Below are 21,632 nucleotides of genomic sequence, written 5' to 3'. Positions count from 1 at the left end.
GTCCTTGTCCCCGGAGTTGGACTTGGGCCGGGTAAGCCCCACAGGAACATGAGGGTGAGAAGTGAGGGACTGATACCCAGCTTCATTTTTTTCTCACCCAATACTTGTTTCCCACGCTGGCTTCCGCTGGAATCCGGAAGTCAGCTCTGTCCCTGGGCATGGACAGATAGTCATAACCAATGCCTAAGCAACCACTCACATTTTTTGTATTTTGAATAAAGTTGTGGCCAAAATTATGCCAAAAACCTTAAACAAAAAATGATGTGTGAAGTGTGACTTTTTTAGGGGGGTGGCTTTGTGGGACTCAACACGCAACTGGGGCTGGGAACAGGGAACACATCTTGCCACCTACAATGGCTATCAGTACATTTTCAGGCATGGTGCTCCATTAACTTTCATTGATCTGTCTGATTGCTGATTGCTTCATAGTGGGAAGCCTTGCTTGCCACTGGGTTTTACATTATATAAGCACTGAGAGAGCTGGTAGCAGCAGTTTTCCTTACATCACACATGCAACATAAATCATATAGAATAACAAATCATCAGTAAAATAATTACAGTCTATAAAATGCTATTAACAAAACAACTAAAAAAAAAATACTCTAAACAGCATAATTGCAGCAAAAATCATGTATGTCACTGCCTGATAGAATCACAAACTTGTAGAATTGGAAGGGAACCCAAAGGTCATCTAGAGTTATCAAAGGTTTCCTCCTCCTACTTGACAGAACTGACGATTGGGCTAGGCCACTTCTACTCCAGTACTTATTTAAAATACTTGATTAACCTCGCCTCCTATTGACTTTAGTGAGAAGTATAGATAGACACATTCCTTCTCCATATTTGTCCATTGGTATTTTCTTATCACACATAATTCAGGCTTCCACTGCAGACGACAGCAGTTTCAAATAGTTTTTTGCTTCAGCCATCCTTTGAATGCAGAATCTACATATATGTTGTGCCTATGTTGGGATGATTGCCAGTGTCTAGATTCTGAAGAAGGTGGGAGAGAAATTTTATTTATTAATCGAGCCATTAATTACAGAGGAGATAGCCCACCTCCATTTTGGTTCAGACTGAATTGCAGTTGACTTTTCCAACATTAGCTTTGTAGGTTCAAAAGTAATGATTATGATGACTTGTAAACCATTTTGCAAAGTAGTTATTGGAAATGAGATTCTCAGGAAACTCTATAGCTTGTCATTAAAGATGAATGCAGATGGTGTTTTCACTTTAAAATCTCCTTTCCATCTGGGGTCGCTATATATGCAAATCAATGAACTAATTTCAGATAAGAGGATTCTGTTCAAGTGCAAAATTTCAACTAGCCTAGCTTCAGAGAAAATGGAACTTTTTATGACTACATTTTCCTAGACAATTGCTCTTTCATTAAAACAGTTTGAATCCAAAGCCTATGAATTCCATTTACCAGATGGAAGAACTATTGCTTTAAAATTATTGCATTAGGAGAGCACTTTGTCCTAGATGAAATTTCATCATAACAGATTTAATAGTTGTTCATTTTTGGAGACAATCAGCCTGTCAGAGAATGCAGCATTATTTGCCCTTATCACATTTGGCTGCTGCCCATAATTTCCAAATAGACATACAAGCATGCACCCACACAAATGTACAAAGACATAGAACAGGATATGAAATTAATAGAGCTTTTAGCCTATTAGAGAACGCAGGGCTGAATCTATGTATCTCTCTCACTGCATGCTTAGGGTGGGAAATGCAGAAATACATGGTTTCTTTCGCAACCATATACACACACCAATTCCATGTTCCTAGATCAGTGGTTTTAAAGCTGTTCTGAGGAACGCTGAGAACAGAAGTTAATGGAGGACAATCTAGTTGTCTTCTGCAGTGTAGAGACACAAATGTGTTGAGAATACCAATGTTCCCTCAGTTTCAGGAAAGGCTGGCACCACACACAGTATTATTTACCTTATCTTCTGTGCCCCAGAAAATGTTGCAATATACACAAAAATCCTGTGGAATATGTGCAAGGGTTCAACACATGTCAAATCAGTATGAATGGAGAACCAAATATAATGGCTGGTGAACAACTGGTGCCTCATCCATGCTCATTTCTCACAGAATCAGTAAAAACATACCAGTACTCATATTCTTTTTTAGGAACTTGAAGCCCTGGAAGAAAGGATCAAACTCTTAATGGGACAAAAGAATGAGAAAAAAGAGATATAATTTCTTACAAGTTGCAAAGTGGGGGAAGACCCCAACTCACCATTTTTAATAGTTTGCTCATACTGGATACATCCAGTAAAATAATTTTAGTACTTGTTTCTAAGGAAATGGTCATTAAAATATTGCAGCAACTGCAACTTTGTTAAAAGATCATGGATTGTGGTAACTATGATCATGGCTTTTTAAATCGTAATATACATTTTTTTATTTAAAAAGATAAGAGCAAGAATACTTTTGTATATTGTATCTGATAGTCATCCAATTTCTAATCATACATTCCATGGTCTAAGGCTGCAGTCCTATACTCACTTAAAAGGTAAAGGTACCCCTGCCCCTACGGGCCAGTCTTGACAGACTCTAGGGTTGTGCGCTCATCTCACTCTAGAGGCCGGGAGCCAGCGCTGTCCGCAGACACTTCTGGGTCACGTGGCCAACGTGACAAGCTGCATCTGGCGAGCCAGTGCAGCACATGGAACGCCATTTACCTTCCCGCTGGTAAGCGGTCCCTATTTATCTACTTGCACCCGGGGGTGCTTTTGAACTGCTAGGTTGGCAGGCGCTGGGACCTAACGACGGGAGCGCACCCCGCCGCAGGGATTCGAACCACCGACCATGCGATCGGCAAGTCCTAGGCGCTGAGGTTTTACCCACAGCGCCACCCGCGTCCCATACTCACTTAGCCAGAAGCAATTAATTCAGTGGGGCTTACTTCTCAGTAGACATCCATGGGCTTTAAGTTTTTTATTTTTTTATTTTTGTGAGGTACATCTACTTTGGCTTTTTTAAACATAATAATATCCCATGCAGAGTCAAAGGAGCATCTACAATTTTCATATTTATGATTTAGAATGATGTTTGCATAATAAGAACTCCTTCAGAAACTTTAGAAACATCTCAAGCACCCAAACAGCAATAGGATGCATGAGGTTTTTATGATTAATCCAGAACAGACATCACACAAGCATAAAGTTAATAAACCTTTCAGACAGCTCCATTATTTTCTTGGTAGTTTTATCTTATGGACAGAAGGACTTCAATAAATTCTACCCATCATTTAGTTAAAAACAGAAAGAAAACAACAGGTTTTCAGACATCTCCATCACAATAAAAAATGGCAAAAGACAAGCACCCATATAAAAGAAAACCACAGACAGATGCAGCTATAAGCATAAATCAGGACTTCCATGACTATATTCCTAAGATATGATCATGAAATACAGCATTCTTGCATCTGTGCTAGACAGATTTTGATTTAATTAAGTAATGCATTTTAAACTCAGTTCAGATTAGGCATATCAGTGTTTACTGTCATTAGATCTCAAATTAATGTCAATGAGAAAACAACATAAATATCAAATCGGAAATGTGAATGACACAGAGAAAGCTTCCACTGAGATTAAAAAACTTTTTTTTGCTCTTTTTTTTTTTTTACCTTTTGCCTTCTCCAGTTCTGAATTTGAAGTTTTGGCCCAACCATTGGATTCCCAATGTCAATTTTTGTGACTACAGACATGATTTCAAATTCTCCAAATTTTAATTATCATCTAAGAAACCCACCATCTGACAGTAAACAAAGCAACTATTACATTAATTCAAAACAACTATTCTTGGTTCCCTCTCCAAAACTGGATGGTCTAACATGTGTAAAATATTTTACAAATCACAAATTTATGCATTCTTCTTTTCTCCCTTTTTATTTTGCGTTTTTAGATTAATTAGGTGAACATTTTTGAATAATTCACGTATTAATTTGAATGATTTTTCACTCAAATTCTTTCACACTCCTCCATAATATAAGGCTCAGACATAGTCAGGATTGAATTAAGTCTGCTTTAAGAAATTTTAATTTTAGTAATGGCTGTGGAACTTTGTCCCTCTTGGGTTGTGATGTTACTTTGAAACGGTAGGAAACATTGTTAAACTCAGCTGCTACTTCTCTGCAATATAGGGAAAGTGTAGATTTCCAATATTGCAGCTGTGGCATCACAACCAAGTCAAAAATAAGTGAAGGTTATCACCTGGCCATTGGATACAGCATACCTGGCCAGTTGCAATTTCATGAGCAGCAGGTAGTCGAAAAGGTAGTCAGCAACTCTAGCTCTGGCAAAGAAGTGTTTAGAGTAACTGTATGGAGGTTTGGGGAATCAGTATGAGTCTAGCTACTGCTGGCACAGTGTGAATGAGCACTTTTGAGGTGTGTTCACACTGTCCAGTGTTGTTGAGATGCAACCAGGAGTTCCTCAGGGTTGCTGAGAGATGGCTACTGAAAGATATGCATGTCTATGTTGTGTGACGAATCAGGGACTGGAGCTGCTGAATCTGAGATAGTTATAGGGAACCATATATATTATTGTACTCCCATCAGCCCCAGTCAACATGGTCAGGGAAGGGAGGAAGGCCACAGGTTTCCCACCCATGGTCTAAGGTCTATACTAAACTTAGCAGCCCGCAGCTAAGAACTCAGTTCCTTATGGCTTTTCTCCATGCTGTTGCAGTAAGCACCAGAATAGCAGAGCCACACTGGCGAGTCCACAACATGGTTCTTTCTCAACTGAATTTGTCTTCCTTCCTAGACCCATGATCCCTGGATTGTGATAGTTAACAGACTGGCTTGGGAGGGAGCTCTGAGGCTTCTGTGCTTTAGGTGGTCCTGAGACAGATAAAGAGCTATGTCTAGTATGCTTGTGCAGGGATGAAAGGCAGTGCTGATGCTGTAGGAACTGTAAATGCTACAGTAATAATGGACAATAATGACTGTCCTAAGGGGGATGATGCATATGATAGTTCACTTTGTATTTAAACCAGGGGTGGTTCACCCACACACTGTACATTGTAAATGGCCTGCCAAGAGGTTTTGGGTGGGCCACAGGTACCCCCACCCCCAAAAAAAGATAACCACCAAAAGTTAAGCCATATTGTCTTGTCATGTAGGTCAGTTTCCGCCAAGAACCTCAAGCAGCATATGATTTGAGACCAACCTGGCTTTGCTTAACCTCCTGCCTGCTTATTTTCCGCCCAACCGTCTTTTATATTCAGCCTGTAAAAAATGAAAATAGCACTGAATGTTTATAGACAGCTATTAACATGAAACTGTCAGGAATTAATTACTTAAATCTGTCAGATCCCATTGTTGTGGCAACGTGTTTATGACAAGGCAGAGTTTATGGTGCTGCTAATAAAATGTTGTTTAAAGGATTTTTATAGATGCAATTTATAAATGGTTAAATCAGAAGGTTTGAAGCTTTTCTCCTTTTTTTCCAGGCGGCTATGTTAAACCACCAAGAGTGCGCAAACCACTTTAACAATGCTGCATGCCCCTAAATCACATTTTAAAATGTAGGAATGGATGTCTTATTTGAATTTCCTGCAAAGCCTGTAAGAGGCTGAATATTTAAATGCAATTTCCTGTCACTCTTGAACACTTATATAAATGTGCAGCTGCCACTTCCCTAAGGGGAGAAAATTTCCAGGGGCAGCAATGCTAGCTGCCCATGATTTAACTTGTTTGAAGAAATACTGGAGACCCACTATGAAAAGTTGCTTTACTTCTAAATATACGTAGGTGGAGGCAAACTGTCAACACTCCTACAAGGCAGCAAATCTGCAACACTAAAGCCAATTCCCCACAGGAGCTACCCTGTACCCCAGGGTGTAGGAAGAACCACAAATAAAAATGATATCGACCAGATGTAGCCTGATCAGTCCGTCCCTAGATTCTAGTGTCTGTCAACTTCAATGGGCAACCCTGAAATCTGTCATGGACTGGCTTGACGTAGAGGAATGTGGGAGGAATAAACTGGGCAACCACCAAGGGAAGAAGCCTAAGTTGTGGTGGTGGGACTGTAGCCTTATTGGAGTTCACCGATTGGGTCTGTGTTGCTCCCGGACAGGAGGAAGGAAGTCAAATGACACCGAGGGTTGGTTCAGAGAAAGAGTTCTTTATTTCTGCTCTCCGGAACAGCAGAAAGGCACCTGCGTGGTGTGTCCACAGCAAGTCCAAAGAAATGAGAAATTTCATGCAGTATATATATCCTCCAGGCACCCTCTCCCTCCTTCCCCAGGAATCCAACCACATCAGCCTATACACGCAGGTTGACATCACATATGTTCCTGCTCTGGTATTCTTAACCATAAAAGGGCATTCCTTCCTATACTTCTGACCATAAAAGGATATTCCTTCCTGTACTTCTGACCATAAAAGGATCTTCCTGTTCCTACTCTTATCTTGGAGCAAGAGGTCACCATCTCCAAGAACACCCTCTGGCGCTGTTCCCAGACTAGGTCTGTGTGCCTTTGTGGTCAGGATATAAGACAAGGCACAGACGTGTCTTCCCTGTTCTACTGGTACAGTCAAGGTCATCCTTGCTGTCACAAACTGATAAAGGAGAGAGCTCTGAGCACTTGTTTATACAGCTGGGTTTTTGGCTCAAGAGCTCAAGTTAAAGCATTTTAGCTAAGGAAAAATAGGTATTTTGGTGCAGTTTCAAACTGCCTGCACAGTCAGCTTTGGGTTTGGGAAACCCATTCCTTCAGGACAACAGTGAGTGGTCACAGGGAGAAGGGAGAGAATGGGTAGAGAAGGAGTCAGAAGATGAAGGGTAATGGGCCTTAGTGAGCTGGGAGAGTCTGTGGCAGAGAGAAGCCCAGAATAGAGACAGAAGCTGAAGCAGGGTAGCAGGGAAGCCAAGAGACTGGTAAAGAGTCACAGGTGTATCGCCCTCCTGCTGCAACAAGCTCGCCTTCTGTCTCCCAGAACCAGAAGAGGGTGGAGGAGAGTTTGTTTGCAAGCAGATGCAGATTGTTTGGGAAAATCCCAAAGAGGAGGGGACTTAGGCAGCTGTGAGAAGGTGGCGAAATTGAGTCACAGCAACTGCTTAATGGATCCAGACCTACCCAGGATGAGTTGCTATATTCATTAGACCCGACACTCTGGCAAGTCTGTGCAGATCGTGGTTTTGTGAATAAAGAGTTAACTGCAACTTGCATGGTGTGATTTTCTGCTGGTTTGCTCTTGATAAAAAATAGGTTTGTGTATTAATCCACTCTTGCCACCTCACTGACAACTCTCTCTCTCTCCCTTGCTCCCTCTTCACTTCCCCCCACTTCAAGGGTGAAGAATGCCCTGCCCAGGCTGGATGAAGTAGTAGGTAGGAAATGCAATCCAGCCTCTGTAGCAATTAAAACTGATTTTATAGAACAGAGTAGCTTTCTAAACTATTACTGCCCTTTGCTAAATATAATGAATTTGATTAATAAAATGTAGTCCTAGTTCTCCCCACCAAAAATGAATTGTGCATTCATCGGACAGGCAAAGCTCATTTTGGCACTCATCAGCTACAGTCCTATACATGCTTACATGGGAGTAAGCTGAATCGAAAACAATGGGGCTTTACTCATCAGTCCATCCTTTTGACTTGGAATGTAATTGACATGGAATGACCATTCCATTCTTTCCATTTCTAATCACCAGAATCAAAGTTTGAACTTTTCTTCATTTTATAAACCACTAAATGATGTTGCATATTTATAACTTTCTTTAATCACATATGGGATTTAGATATGCCAACGGTATGCAAATGGAGATTAATATATCCCTAAAAGTGCTCCCTTAACATCCAATTAACTCACTTTTACTTGCCTTTTTATCTTAGACTTTTAAAATGGCCCATTACTAAAACAAAATTATTTTTAAAAACACCCAAAACCCTATACTGATCTGAGGCCTCACCCTCTACAATGGAGAACATGCATCAGTTCCGTATCTGTAAATTGTATAAAAACAAAAATATATAGACCCAGAGGTACCAATTATTTCCCCCTAATAGTTAATAATGGATTTTCCCACTGGATGTATATCAGTATATTTTAAGAAGAAACTAGTTGTTTCTTTAGCATCGGTATCTCTATTATACATGGCTTTTATAGGCCCCAATATTTTCTTGTATTCCAGTTCCCATACAGACAGCCCCTTGAAAGACTTTTGAGGTAAAACTCAATCACTCCTGAGAAGACTCATAGCTCAGAAGGTTCCATATTCATGCCTGTCGAAGCTCAGGAGAGCCACTGAAAGTCAATGTAGACAATACTGAGTCTGATGGCTCAATAGCCTGACTCAATGTAAGATAGCTTACTGTTATGTACTGAGGAGTACTGAGTGCATGGGTAGCTTCCAATTTCCCTTTATTCTGCCGACTCACATCAGACTGGCCCAAGACATTTTGTTACTTGAGGTGAAGGAAAAGATGGCACACACATACACAGCATTCCACATACAGAAAACTTCTGGTCTGGGAAATGAATCTTCCTTCAGCTTTGATGAAGGAATAGCATCTTTTGTGATGCCAGATGACAGAAGGATGTGGGATGGGGTGTACAGAGCACACAGAACAAGACACTCAACTTTGTCCTCCAACTCCTTGTCATCACACTCTTTCACCAAGCAGCTGCCGCCTGAGATCACCTCCTTACTGTGCCTAATGATAGGGCCAGCCCTAAGAAGTGATAGTTTTATTTGGCATTCATTATTATTTCCTTGCCATGGGATGTGGGTGGCTCTGTTGTGTAAACCACTGAGCCTTGGGCTTGCCGATTGGAAGGTTGGTGGTTCAAATCCCCGCAATGGGTGAGCTCCCGTTGTCCGGTCCCTGCTCCTGCCAACCTAGCAGTTCAAAAGCACATCAAAGTGCAAGTAGATAAATAGGTACCACTCTGGCGGGGAGGTAAATGGCATTCCCATGTGCTGCTCTGGTTTTGCCAGAAGTGGCTTAGTCATGCTGGCCACATGACCCAGAAAAACTGTCTGTGGACAAACATTGGCTCCCTCGGCCAGTAAAGCGGATGAGCACCACAACCCCAGAGTCGTTCGCAACTGGACGTAACTGTCAGGGGTCCTTTACCTTTACTTTTATTATTTCCTTGTGCCCCTCACTATGGCAACTCTCTTTGTACTCCCTAGTAACCCACCTGAAAGTATGACATAGATCACAGTTTTGGGGTGACTGAGGCAGAGGGACAATATCTTACTGAAGCTCAAACTACATTTGACAGCAGCCCTGTGTCCTCAAATACGGGTCTCCCTTGTAGATTGAGATGAACTTTAAGGCAACAGTTCGGCATCAGGAGGATGACTGAACTTTTTCCTTCACCCATTGTTCTTCATCTTCATAGTCCTCCTCCCCACCATCCTGCCAAGAAGTGAAGGCAGAGGTCTGCCAACATAAAATGTAGTTTAGGGCTAAGGTAGAAGAATGGAAAGCATTTTAAATACCTCATCAAACTCTTTATGTGGTTAAGACAGGAGAGATGAATCTCCAAAGTAAAATTCTCTCTCCTGGTCTTGTACACTCATTTTGAAAATGTTCAGCCACCAATTGACCGATCTGAACAACTAATGTAGGTGTAGAAATCTGAAGAGGGCATATTTTAATGGTATTTAATGGAGCAACATTAACCAACGGAGAATTATTGAGTTTAAAAAATGAGTTGCTACTCAGGAAGCCTGAACAAATGGTATTGGGGGAAAATATGATGAAGTCATAATAACTTAAGCCTTTTTTTAAGTATAGTGTTACAAAGGATTTATTTAATACTCAGATAGTACCTGCTGACTGATTCAGGGAAAAATCATCTTGCCTCGGGAAATCTCTTGCATCCGTTACTTTAATGAAATGCCAAATGAGAAAGAAGTGTGAAGAACGCTGGGAGCTACAAATATATTCTGCAAGTTCTAGCAGAGAGCACATTTTTATTTTTAATCTTGCAAATATAGAAACCTGTGGCCCGCTGATTGCAAATTCCAAGTTTTGTTTGCAGGAGAGACATTTGCAGTGTGAGGAAAGACTTGCCCACCAAACTGTGGGTTAGAAATGCATGGCTATAAAGATGATCTAAAGCAGGGATGGGCAAACCCTTCAGGCCTCTTTATATAGACCATTTCACTTGTCCCTGGCCAGAAACCTTCCCTAGCCACATCCTCCTTGAGTGTTGTTTTGCCTGTCTGAAATGGGTTCTCAAACTCTGAAGCTGACTTCTACTTGCCTGCCTGGAAGATAGAGAAGGATGTGTGAGTGTGCATAGCAACTTAGGATGTAAGATGATGGCATTAATTTCCATTCTGTCCTGCATTCATCACAATCAGCATTGTTAACATTCCACTGCAGTTTAGGTAAAGGTAAAGGGACACCTGACCATTAGGTCCAGTTGTGACCGACTCTGGGGTTGCACCACTCATCTCGCTTTATTGGCCAAGGGAGCTGGCGTACAGCTTCCAGGTCATGTGGGCAGCATGATTAGGGCGCTTCTGGCGAACCAGAGCAGCGCACGGAAACGCTGTTTACCTTCCCGCAGGAGTGGTACCTATTTAGCTACTTGCACTCTGCCAAATGCTACATTATTTCTCTCCCTGTCTGCTAATTAATATAATGCTGTGGTCTAAACCACTGAGCCTAGGGCTTGCCGATCAGAAGGTCAGCAGTTTGAATCCCCGTGACGGGGTGAGCTCCCTTTGCTCTGTCCCTGCTCCTGCCAACCTAGCAGTTTGAAAGCACGTGCAAGTAGATAAATAGGTACCACTCTGGTGGGAAGGTAAACAGCTTTCCCGTGCACTGCTCTGGTTCGCCAGAAGTGACTTAGTCATGCTGGCCACATGACCCAGAAGCTGAACGCTGGCTCCCTTGGCCAATAAAGCAAGATGAGTGCTGCAACCCCAGAGTCATCCACAACTGGACCTAACGGTCAGGGGTCCCTTTACCTTTATATAACTTAAGTAGCATACATCAATATTTATGCAGCTTGCGTAACTCACATTGATTTGAAAATAATGGAAACATCAAAACATTTCAGAGAATACTGTAATTACATATTATTTCTGGACTTTAAAAACCAATAACAAATAGTGATCATATTTGTGTAACTGGTTTCCATTCCTGACCACAGTAGAACATGTAAACTGCAGCCATTTCTCCTTCCTTTTTTGTTTTCATCGGAATACACTGACATCCCCAACAGAAACTAGTCTACTGTACAATGGTAAAATTTACATTCGTTGAACCATCCACAATTGTCTTTAGCCCCATCCACCTCTGGCATATGGTCCCTGGAATGGCCTATAAAAGATTCCCCATATCCAGAGCTCTGCAGATAAATGTAATATTGCTCAACACTCTATTATCAAATTCTATGCTGGCCATTTTCTTCCAGACCTGAGAAGCATGAGAGTCTTTTCCCTTTTTAAGCAATTGCATTAATTGTTCCCTGAAACGTCTAAGATTCTAAGGATTCTAGCAAACATCATATGCTACACTGGAATCAACTATAGGCAGCCCGGGGCCCTGGGCACCCACAATTTTGTGTGCGTGTGTGCTCAGAACCCACAACGCAGGGCTCCGACACAACACCTGGTTTCTACTGGAAGTGGCGTCGGAGGCCCAACACTACACCTGAGGTGATTTCGGAGGCCCTGCAAAGCGTCCGATGCAACTTCTGGTAGAAACTAGAAGTCATGTGGAGGTTTTGTGAGGCCTTGGACATGGTCTCCAAGGCCCCACAAGGCTTCAGAAGCAATGTCCAAGGCCTTGCCAGGCCTCTGACCCAACTTCCGGTAGAAACCGGATGTTGTGTCAGAAGTCTTGTGAGGCTTCCAACATGATCTCTGAGGTCCTGTGAGGCCTCAGAAGTGCCACTGCAGCACGCCAATGTAGCATGACATCATGACAACATGTTACAAAGCGGTTGCTATTAGGCGCCCATAATCTGGGGCCCAACTCGGTGCCCCTGGTATTCTATCTTTTCTATCCCTCAGTAATTCAGTGCCAAATCACCACATTGGGATGAAGGAAGAATCTCTTTAAACCAGATCTATACATGGAATTTATCACTCCAACTTGATTGAGTTTTGCTTCCTTTGGACCTCTTCTTTCATCAACAAACCGATCCACCAACTAATCATATGAAAACCTGTGCACTCAAAAATGTATGTTATGCATATACAGTGGTACCTCGGGTTACAGATGGTTCAGATTACAGACGCTTCAGGTTACAGCCACTTCAGGTTACAGAATCCGCTAACCCAGAAACAGTACCTCAGGTTAAGATCTTTGCTTCAGTATGAGAACAGAAATTGTGCGGTGGTGGCACAGCAGCAGCAGGAGGCCTCATTAGCTAAAGTGGTACCTCAGGTTAAGAACAGTTTCAGGTTAAGAACGGACCTCCAGAATGAATTAAGTTCTTAACCTGAGGTACTGTTTCTGGGTTAATGGAGTCTGTAACCTGAAGTGTCAGGTAAAGTGCATCAGAGAGTTACATGCCAATCCTCTGTGCGTTGTGTGAATGGAACAACAGAATGTGTATGAATATAATATGTATATAAGATTATACGTATAATAATGCGTATAATATGCCATAATTGTTTATATTTTCAGTGGAACCACTAAAGAAGCCCTAACTTGTCATCAAAAGTGAGGAGTGGGAAGGAATTAGAAAAAAATAATAATCCTGTGGATAAACTCGACATAAAGATTGTCAGAGAATTCCACCCCAAAACACACACACACTTCTTCTTCTTCTTCTTCTTTGGCGATCACTCGTAGCTGAGTAAGATTGTCTTCCATAAAAACGATTTTAACTATGAGTCCATAAGTGACTGGGGAGGCCAATTCTGGATCCACACGTCCTTCCACAGTGGGGACATTGGTTCCAGGCAGGAGTTGATCACGGTGTGGATTTGCCAAGTGTGCCTTCCTCTTAGCACGTTTCTCCCTCGCGTCCTGAGTTTGAGTGTCTTCAAAGCCCATGACACCTTTGGTAAAGGCTCTTCTCCAACTGGAGCACTTGCAGGCCAGTGTTTCCCAGTTATCAGTGTTTATACTACATTTTTTTAGATTTGCCTTGAGACAGTCTTTAAACCTCCTTTGTTGACCACCAGCATTATGCTTTCCATTTTTAAGTTCAGAATAGAGTAGTTGTTTTGGAAGACGATCATCAGGCATCCGCACAACATGACCAGTCCAACAAAGTTGATGTTGAAGAATCCTTGCTTTGACATTGGTGATCTTTGCTTCTTCCACTGAAATCATATATTGAACACACACACACACACACACACACACACACACACACTGGCAAAGCAATCTAGGAGGTGAAGGCAGGTGAGTAGGATGTTGTTTTAGAATACTGGGGGGGGGGCATCATTAGTTCTGGTGTGCTTAGCTTTTAAAAAAAGAAATGGGCAGCACACATGGGGAGCGAGAGGCAGCTGAATTGGGACTGTGGGGGTTGTAATTAAATCCTTGCCCCCATCATGGTCCTGAGCATAACTGACCTCATAGTGCTGCTGTTAACAACAAGGACAAAATTCCAAGCACTAAACCCTGAACAGCAAAACGGATTTCTAATCCTAATGCCTGAAAGCTTAGGCTAGCATTTGTTACAAACTTGAGGGACTAGCGTTGAAGCATCTAATTCTTTACTGCTGCCACTCTTATTTTATCAGTCAGACTTATTCACAGCTGAGGGCACTTTTCCCATCTTACCCCTGTGCCTGATTTTTGATGCTGAACATCAAACAGAAGGGAAGGGAATACTTGCATTTGTGATGCACAGTTTGATTATGCCCCGCTTCTCATCTTTCATCTGTTGTGTATCTAGTTTGAAGTGATTATAAGAAAAGATTTATCTTCTCACTTCTTTCAACAGTATCTTGAAACATGGCTAGACCAAACACTTTATATCGATTCATCAGGCTACTTGACAGATAAAGAGAATTACTGCATATATTTTTCCCCTCCCTTAAAATTATGCTACCAAAAGAAAGCATATTATACTAATGAGTCTCTCCACCCCTAATTTCCAATTCAGAAGCAGCTTGCTAGATGGGGCGAAGCAACGATGCTAGCTTTCTGGAAAGTTGCTTGCTGTTGCTTACTGGGAGGGAGATCAGGAGGGGGAGGCCATGGGGAGGCCAGTGTGGTGTAAATCCAGCAGCAGAAGCACCAGATTTGCTCTCCTGGTGCATTTGCATGTTAAGATCCCAAAACCTCCCCCAATAAATAAAGACACAATTGACACAGAATTCAGTTTAAGGTTATGGGCATAATTTTGACCACAACTTTATTGATTACAGATCGTGAGTGGTTTGCTTAGGCATTGGTTCCCGACTAGCTGCACCTAACCTTAGCAGGGCAGCACTGGCAACTAGACTCTGGCAGAGGTCAGTAAGGGAAAACATCCTGGGGGAGCATTGGACCAGGTTCAGACTCAAGCTCACTCCAAATGCTCCAAGGGGCTCTGGCATGGCCCTTACCACTGAAAGGGGATTGAACAAAAGCAAGGCGAGCCCCTGGATTCCTTTAACAGAATACCCTTTTGTGCATTGGAGGGGCAGGTGTGACAACCTCCCCCCTCCACTCCACACTGAACCAATGCCAAACTGCCAAACCTTACAAAGTTGTGACAATTTGCTACGCGGCAGGCGAAACCCAAGTGGCACCAGCCAATCAGTCAAATGGGAAAATTCCTACCTGGCCCCTGTCCCAAAAGCAGACCACCCACGATGGCATAGCAAGGTCATAATGAACCCTGAATATAGGTAGGGTGGGAGGGTGTTCCGATGCACGTGGCAGAAAGAGGAAGCTCAACGCAATGTGCGGCGGTACATATAGGCCCCTCGGTTAATGCATGAAATGATCCCATTGGCCAGAATTACCCCAGCAACCAAGGGACCACCAATTGGGTTGTTGTGGCTATCCAGTCTTGCACCCACCCACAACAGCAGTGAGGTCAGTCTTGATCATCTTACCGCAACGCATGCTCTCTGGAAGGAGGACACGATTTGTGTCACATCAACCCATTTTCCTTCCTGGTGAGCTAAGAAACAATACAGTGCCTTTGGTTTGACCATAGAAATTTGATTGTCAAAGAACATTTCCGTAGGACAGTTGGTGTTAGTGGCCATACAAAAGATGCAGGTAACAGGACCATGTATTTAGCCTCTTCACACTGGTATAATTCAGCTTATCAGTGGGGTGGCAAAGAATCCATGCTGAAACAGTTCAAGGCATTTACACTGCAGAACTTTTTATAACAATAATTGATTTATTATTTATACCCCGCCCATCTGGCTTCCAACAAAATATTAAAATACAATAGTGCATCAAACATTAAAGGCTTCCCTAAACAGGGCTGCCTTCAGACGTCTTCTAAAAGTCTGGTAGTTGTTGTTCTCTATGACATCTGGTGGGAGGGCGTTCCACAGGGAGGGTGCCACTACCAAGAAGGCCCTCTGCCTGGTTCCCTGTAACTTGGCTTCTCGCAGCGAGGGAACCGCCAGAAGGCCTTCAGCCCTGGACCTCAGTGTCCAGGCAGAACGATGGATGTGAAGATGCTCCTTCAGGTATACTGGACCGAGGCCGTTTAGGGCTTCAAAGGTCAGCACCAACACTTTGAACTGTGCTCGGAAATGCACTGGGAGCCAATGTAGGTCTTTCAAGACCGGTGTTATGTTTATTTTATCTTATTACATTTATATACTGCCTTTCATCCAAGGATCACAAGAGGGATTATAGTATAAAAACACCCTCCAAAAATCATAACTTAATGACAAACAAAACAATAACCCCTCCAATTGTGAGAGAATTCATACAGAGCAGGGATAACAAAACTTTTCCAGGCTGAAGGCCACATAGAGCCATGGTGAACCACCCTGGGAGCAGTGGTCTAAACACCTAAGAAGTGTGCATGGCCATAGTGTAAGAGTGGGTGTGTCCAAAACTTCAGCCAAACTACTTCAGCACAGTACACTTGCATGAATGAAAGGAATGTTCTCATTATTGTGGTTGGCCCAAATGAATGGGACCTTAGTGGAAATTATTTTAGGATAAGCAGGCAGAGTGTTGGAATGCATATTTTCAGTTCCCCAGTAGATTTCTGTGTGACTCTTTCTGCAAAGATAAAGGAGGCACAGATCAAATCTATTTAAGAAACCCGCTCTATTAAAAGCACTTTTATGACAAAGAAGTTGTGCATGGTTCATTGACTGAATCACAGGGTCCATACATTACCTTATTAATTAATCGGCTGAACTACTATTTAACTATATAATCACTTCAAAGTATGCTTAATTGAATGTGGCTTCATAATCATGTAACTCGGGAAAGTTTACCATTAGTATGTTTACTCAGACTCTACAGGAAATGTACAAGCTCTGTACCAGCTCTAAAAGCTGCAGCATTTAACTCTGATAAATGACTACACTGGTTTATTTGTCATCTACTGTGTAATTCTGAAAGTTCAGCATGAAGGTCCCTAAGATTTGAATTTCACAGTGTAATTATTTAAGCTATGTTTTCTAAAGACTGGGGAATTCAACATAGTTCTTCTAGCTATACTCCCGTTATCAAAATTAATCTGTGTTACCTGATACTGATACTTGTTCATGAATACTGTTGTGCTGCTGACTCATACTCCACAAGTATCCCAGGAAAAATGAGAAATCCCATTTTTTATCAAGAGAGAATGGTGGCCATTTTGGTTGTCATAATCTTGTGTGATTTCACGACACAATTTCCTCTTGAAAAAAAAAGCACTTTTCCTGGGGCTGTGTTTTTGTGCATCATGCCTGAAAAAAATGCTTTCTGGCCAGAACTGTGGTGCAAAATCACACAAGATCATGGCAAACAAAATGGCTGCTGTGTTCTCGAGATCGAAAAAGAGAGAGATGGCATCTGGGAAGGTGGTGTCTTGGATTTGGTCTTCAAAGTGTTGGAGGTACGCTGACTAGCTTCCAACAAGGCAAGCAGGAGGGACCATTGTGGCAGGATGCTGTGAATATTTCCCCTGCAAGGGCAGAAAATACATGAATCTTTCGATATTATAGTGTTATTTTAGCCTCTACAGTCTGCCACCTTTCTAAAGATTGATTTCAGATATATTTTTATGTTGCCAAGATATATTTGTATGGGTTTTCAGAAACCTTGTAGAAAAACATTTGGGGTTCATAGCTCACACTTTCTTAACTCACATAGCTGTAAAGGCAATAAGAACATCTGGGAATATTACACGGCTAAAGATGAAATAGGCACAATATGTGTGCACATTGGGGACTTTTGTGGGCCTGTCTCTCCTTAGGATATTTCAGGTCCCTCATTGAATTGTCATATTTCATTGTCTATATCTAGATGTTAGATAGATAGATGATAGATGATAGATGATAGATAGATAGATAGATAGATAGATAGATAGATAGATGATAGATAGATAGATAGATAGATAGATAGATAGATAGATAGATAGATAGATAGATAGATGATAGATAGATAGATAGATGATAGAGATAGATAGATAGATAGATAGATGATAGATAGATAGATAGATAGATGATAGATAGATAGATAGATAGACAAACAGACACCCACACCCACACACCAGCGTGGTGTAGTGGTTAAGAGCTGTGGACTCGTAATCTGGTGAACCGGGTTCGCTTCCCCGCTCCTCCACATGCAGCTGCTGGGTGACCTTGGGCTAGTCACACTTCTCTGAAGTCTCCCAGCCTCACTCACCTCACAGAGTGTTTGTTGTGGGGGAGGAAGGGAAAGGAGAATGTTAGCCGCTTTGAGACTCCTTCGGATAGTGATAAAGCGGGATATCAAATCCAAACTTTTCTTCTTCTTCTTAATTGTGAAGATATAAGGTAAATCGTGTAGGCAGTCTTCTACGCAATTGCTCAGTAAGAACCTGCTCCAATCTTCAAATTTCCTTGTTCCATATTTTAAAATAAATTTTATAACATTATAAAACTGTTATTTTTCATTGATATTTAATACATTTCAGTAACTTAAAACATAGTAAGCTACTTGAATTCTGGCCATTTCCCACTGATTCTCTGCTCTGTTTTGCCCCCTTCCTCCCTCACCACAAAATTCCTGGCTATCAATTGAAGCCCTTCGCATTTTGCCAAGACATTATTGTGTTAATCTTATATTAATATAAAATGATATTTTAACTGAACATAATCACATGATTGTTGTAAATTCTTGCATTGTCAGTTGTGATTGTCAAGGAGAATGCAGCAGTGGTGGACCATGGATTCTCAAATTTCAGTGTCAAATTTTGCCACACCCCTGCATGTCGCATTTGATTCTAAATCATAGTTGTGGTGCTCCCAAGTCTTTGAACCCGGTGCAACCGAACCAGTCACTCTGAATGCATGCTGTTACTGAACTGAACATAATTGTTTCAGAATTATTTACTTTTCTGCAGCTTTTTTAAACATTGAGTTTATACAGGATTCTAAATGCATCAAAGTAAAATATGTCTTAAATTTCAGCATTTTGCATTCATTGGCAGAAATCTAATATATTTACAGCTCTGATTTTTTTTTTAAAAAAAAGTGAGCCTGTGTTACATTCACTAAGCTTACTGTTTTCCTCCTCCCTTCTATTGACTAATTCATCTTTTCTTGACACACTTTAATATTTAACGAAACTGCACAAACATTGCATATTTATTAGCTAAATTGTCTCTTCTAGGGAAAACAGAGTTGCAGCACATTTAAGAGCTGCATTCTTTATTAAATGTTGCCTTTCCTTTTTTTTCTGCTTAGAAATCTATGTTCCAGTTAGCATACCATATTGGCCTGGCTCTCTCACCTAGAGTTGGGGGAGAAATCTGATGCATTTCACATTTAAAGGTAAATTTACCTGATCTGCACTTTCTGAAACAATTTGAGAACCCAAAGTGCAGTCATCTTGTGAAATTCGCACTCCTCTGAATTTTGTGGTGCAGTGCCCCAATGTATTTATGTTTGTAAAAATGTATTACATTATATGAAATTGTACATAAAAATGAATATATTGGTGAAAATGTATTGTGTTAGCAAAAACTTGTTTGGGGATAGGTAAGTCGCACCCTGCATAATCGATCACAAAACACCACACATACCATTTGAATGGTAATGTCCATTATTATTATTTTTTGCTGGCGGTTTTAAATATTTTTGGTGGGGACTGAAGGGACCTCAGCCCCTGGGAGTTGCCACCTAGGTAAAGATGTGTACATCAGCCTATACTCCATACAGAATTGTTTATGCTGGTGAATGATCATGAGGCTTTATAACTGAAATTAAGATTGGGAAACTGAATCACTGAGAGAATCAGAATGAAAGATTCACCCATTCCTACCTGGGGGAAATTCCCTCTCACAGTTGTTTATTGAAGAAAAACATGATACTCCTGAAGCAACAATGGTTCCAATTTCCATTCAGGTCCCATGCAACTGTGATATGGCTCTCTTGAAAGGTCCGAAATTTGTGTGAGCAGGCGGTGACCACCCAAGCCCCCAGGGACCACCAGAAAGGAATAATGACTCTGACAAAGCGTGTTCTCCTTCATAGAGAGCACGTGTTGCAGTGGGGTCTAATAGGCCACCCCTCTATTGCTGGGCGGGTTAGTTTGGATGACCATCCGCAGTAATTGGGTGGTTGGGTTACTGGGCAAATTTTGGTGTTGCCATTTAGGGGGTTGGACCAAAGGCTATAAAATCAAGTCACGCAGCACTGACTGGGCTCTTTTGCTGCATGCATCGGATTACCCGCCCACCCTCCCTAATCTAGGACTATTGCGTTGACCTTACTATGCCTGTCATGGGGTCGTCTGCTTTTGGGGCAGAGGCCTGGTAGGAATTTTGTCCTATTGGCTGATTGGCTGGTGCCATTTGGTTTTTGCCTACTGCGTAGCAAATCGCCACAACTTGTAAGATTGCAGTTAGGCATTGGTTAAAAAATTGGTTGGTGGAGGGGTAAGGATTGGCGGTGCCTACCCCTCCAATGCTGCTGTTGCAAGCGGTTTCCATTAAAGGAATCCAGGGGTTTGCCATGCTTTTGTCCAAATCCCTGGCAAGGGGCTTGGGATGCGCAAGCCCATGGGAGCATACAGGAAGGGGTGACGGTATGGTGTCCTGCCCCATTCTTTCCCCAATATTGTTTTCCCTTACTGGCTTTCACTGGAATCCAGAAGTCAGTTTTGTCCTGGGGCGGGGGACAGATAGTCGGAACCAATGCCTAAGCAACCACTCACATTTACGTATTTTAATAAAGTTGTGGCCAAAATTATGCCAAAAACCTTAAACAAAAATTATGTGTGAATTGTGAATTATTTAGGGGTGGCTTGGGGGACCTCGATACGGCAGCGTGTTATGGAATTAAAATTTGGCCACAACTTCATTAAACTTTTAAATGTAGGAAGACCTTGGCTTAGGGGACCCTGGAATCGCCACCTCAAGGGGGGTGAGTCACCACTTCACCCCCCCCCCCCATTTTAGGGAAGAAAAGACTAAAGGATTCCACCCAGGGCCATAACTGCCAAAGTTGTGATGAATTACTACGGGGAAGACAAAACCTGCCAATGCAGGGAAATTTCTCCCCAGTCCTTCAACAGCAACCAGTCAAAGACTGTAGCAGCACCTGCTAAACAGGAAGAAAAAAGGTTAACCTGCAAACAAGAAACATTAAACAAAGAGAGCGGAGGGAGGGTGAAGCTCCTGAGCCGACTGCCTGGCTGCTGGCGGCTCCAACCCCTATTTATGTGACTGGACCCACCTCCCAGCATTGTAAATTGACTAACTGAGGCTGGACGTGAACCTCCAAAAAATAACACTGAGAGGCAGGCCAGCCCATACAACCGGTAAGTTCCCTGGGGTCTGAAGCACCGCACGTGATCCCACAAAGTGTAAAGTGTGAGTGCTCATTATTGTCATTTAAGAGGACCTGTGTGAAAGCTGAAAAACAAGATTAAAAAGTCTGCAAAGCTTGTTTATACAACGCACAAGGTATATATATACTATAGGTAGTGTGGACCCGGTTGTGTCAAGTTCTCATCTCTATAATGAAATATTAAGCAAAATGTGAATCACAACTAGTACCACCACTAAAAAAAGTTTATATTAATTGCCAGTGGCTAAACTGCTGATATACATTTCAAAAGACTCTTTTCTTAATGCTCCACTGAAAAACTACCCATTCCAGGTGGTAATGCTTTCTCAGCTCCACACCCCCCCCCCCCACAAAAGAATGAAATAATTTGTCTTTCCAAGATAAAATCCTATAAATCAGCACATTCTTATTCATTGAATTAAGATACTTTATGTCCAAAACCCATCTTTAGAGCAAGACTAATATGGGTTCAATAGTAATTCACATATAATGAAGCAAAACACAGGCTGATGATATTAATCACTGCTCTATGCATCAGGAAAGTGTGAGTTATAATGATTTTTTTTAGGAAGTCATAACCATATGTCTGCAATTCAGCTGACTGCAGATGAAGGCAATACAATTAGATGAGGACCCAGGATGATTATAACTAAAATTCTTTCCAGCAGTTTTCAGAGCTCAGAATCATTATTCCTCTTGTACAGTTCATCTCTGCTTATTA

This window comes from Podarcis muralis, chromosome 4 (genome assembly GCF_964188315.1).
Source record: "Podarcis muralis chromosome 4, rPodMur119.hap1.1, whole genome shotgun sequence".
Taxonomy (NCBI): Eukaryota; Metazoa; Chordata; class Lepidosauria; order Squamata; family Lacertidae; genus Podarcis; species Podarcis muralis.
This window is presented reverse-complemented; position numbering follows the sequence as displayed.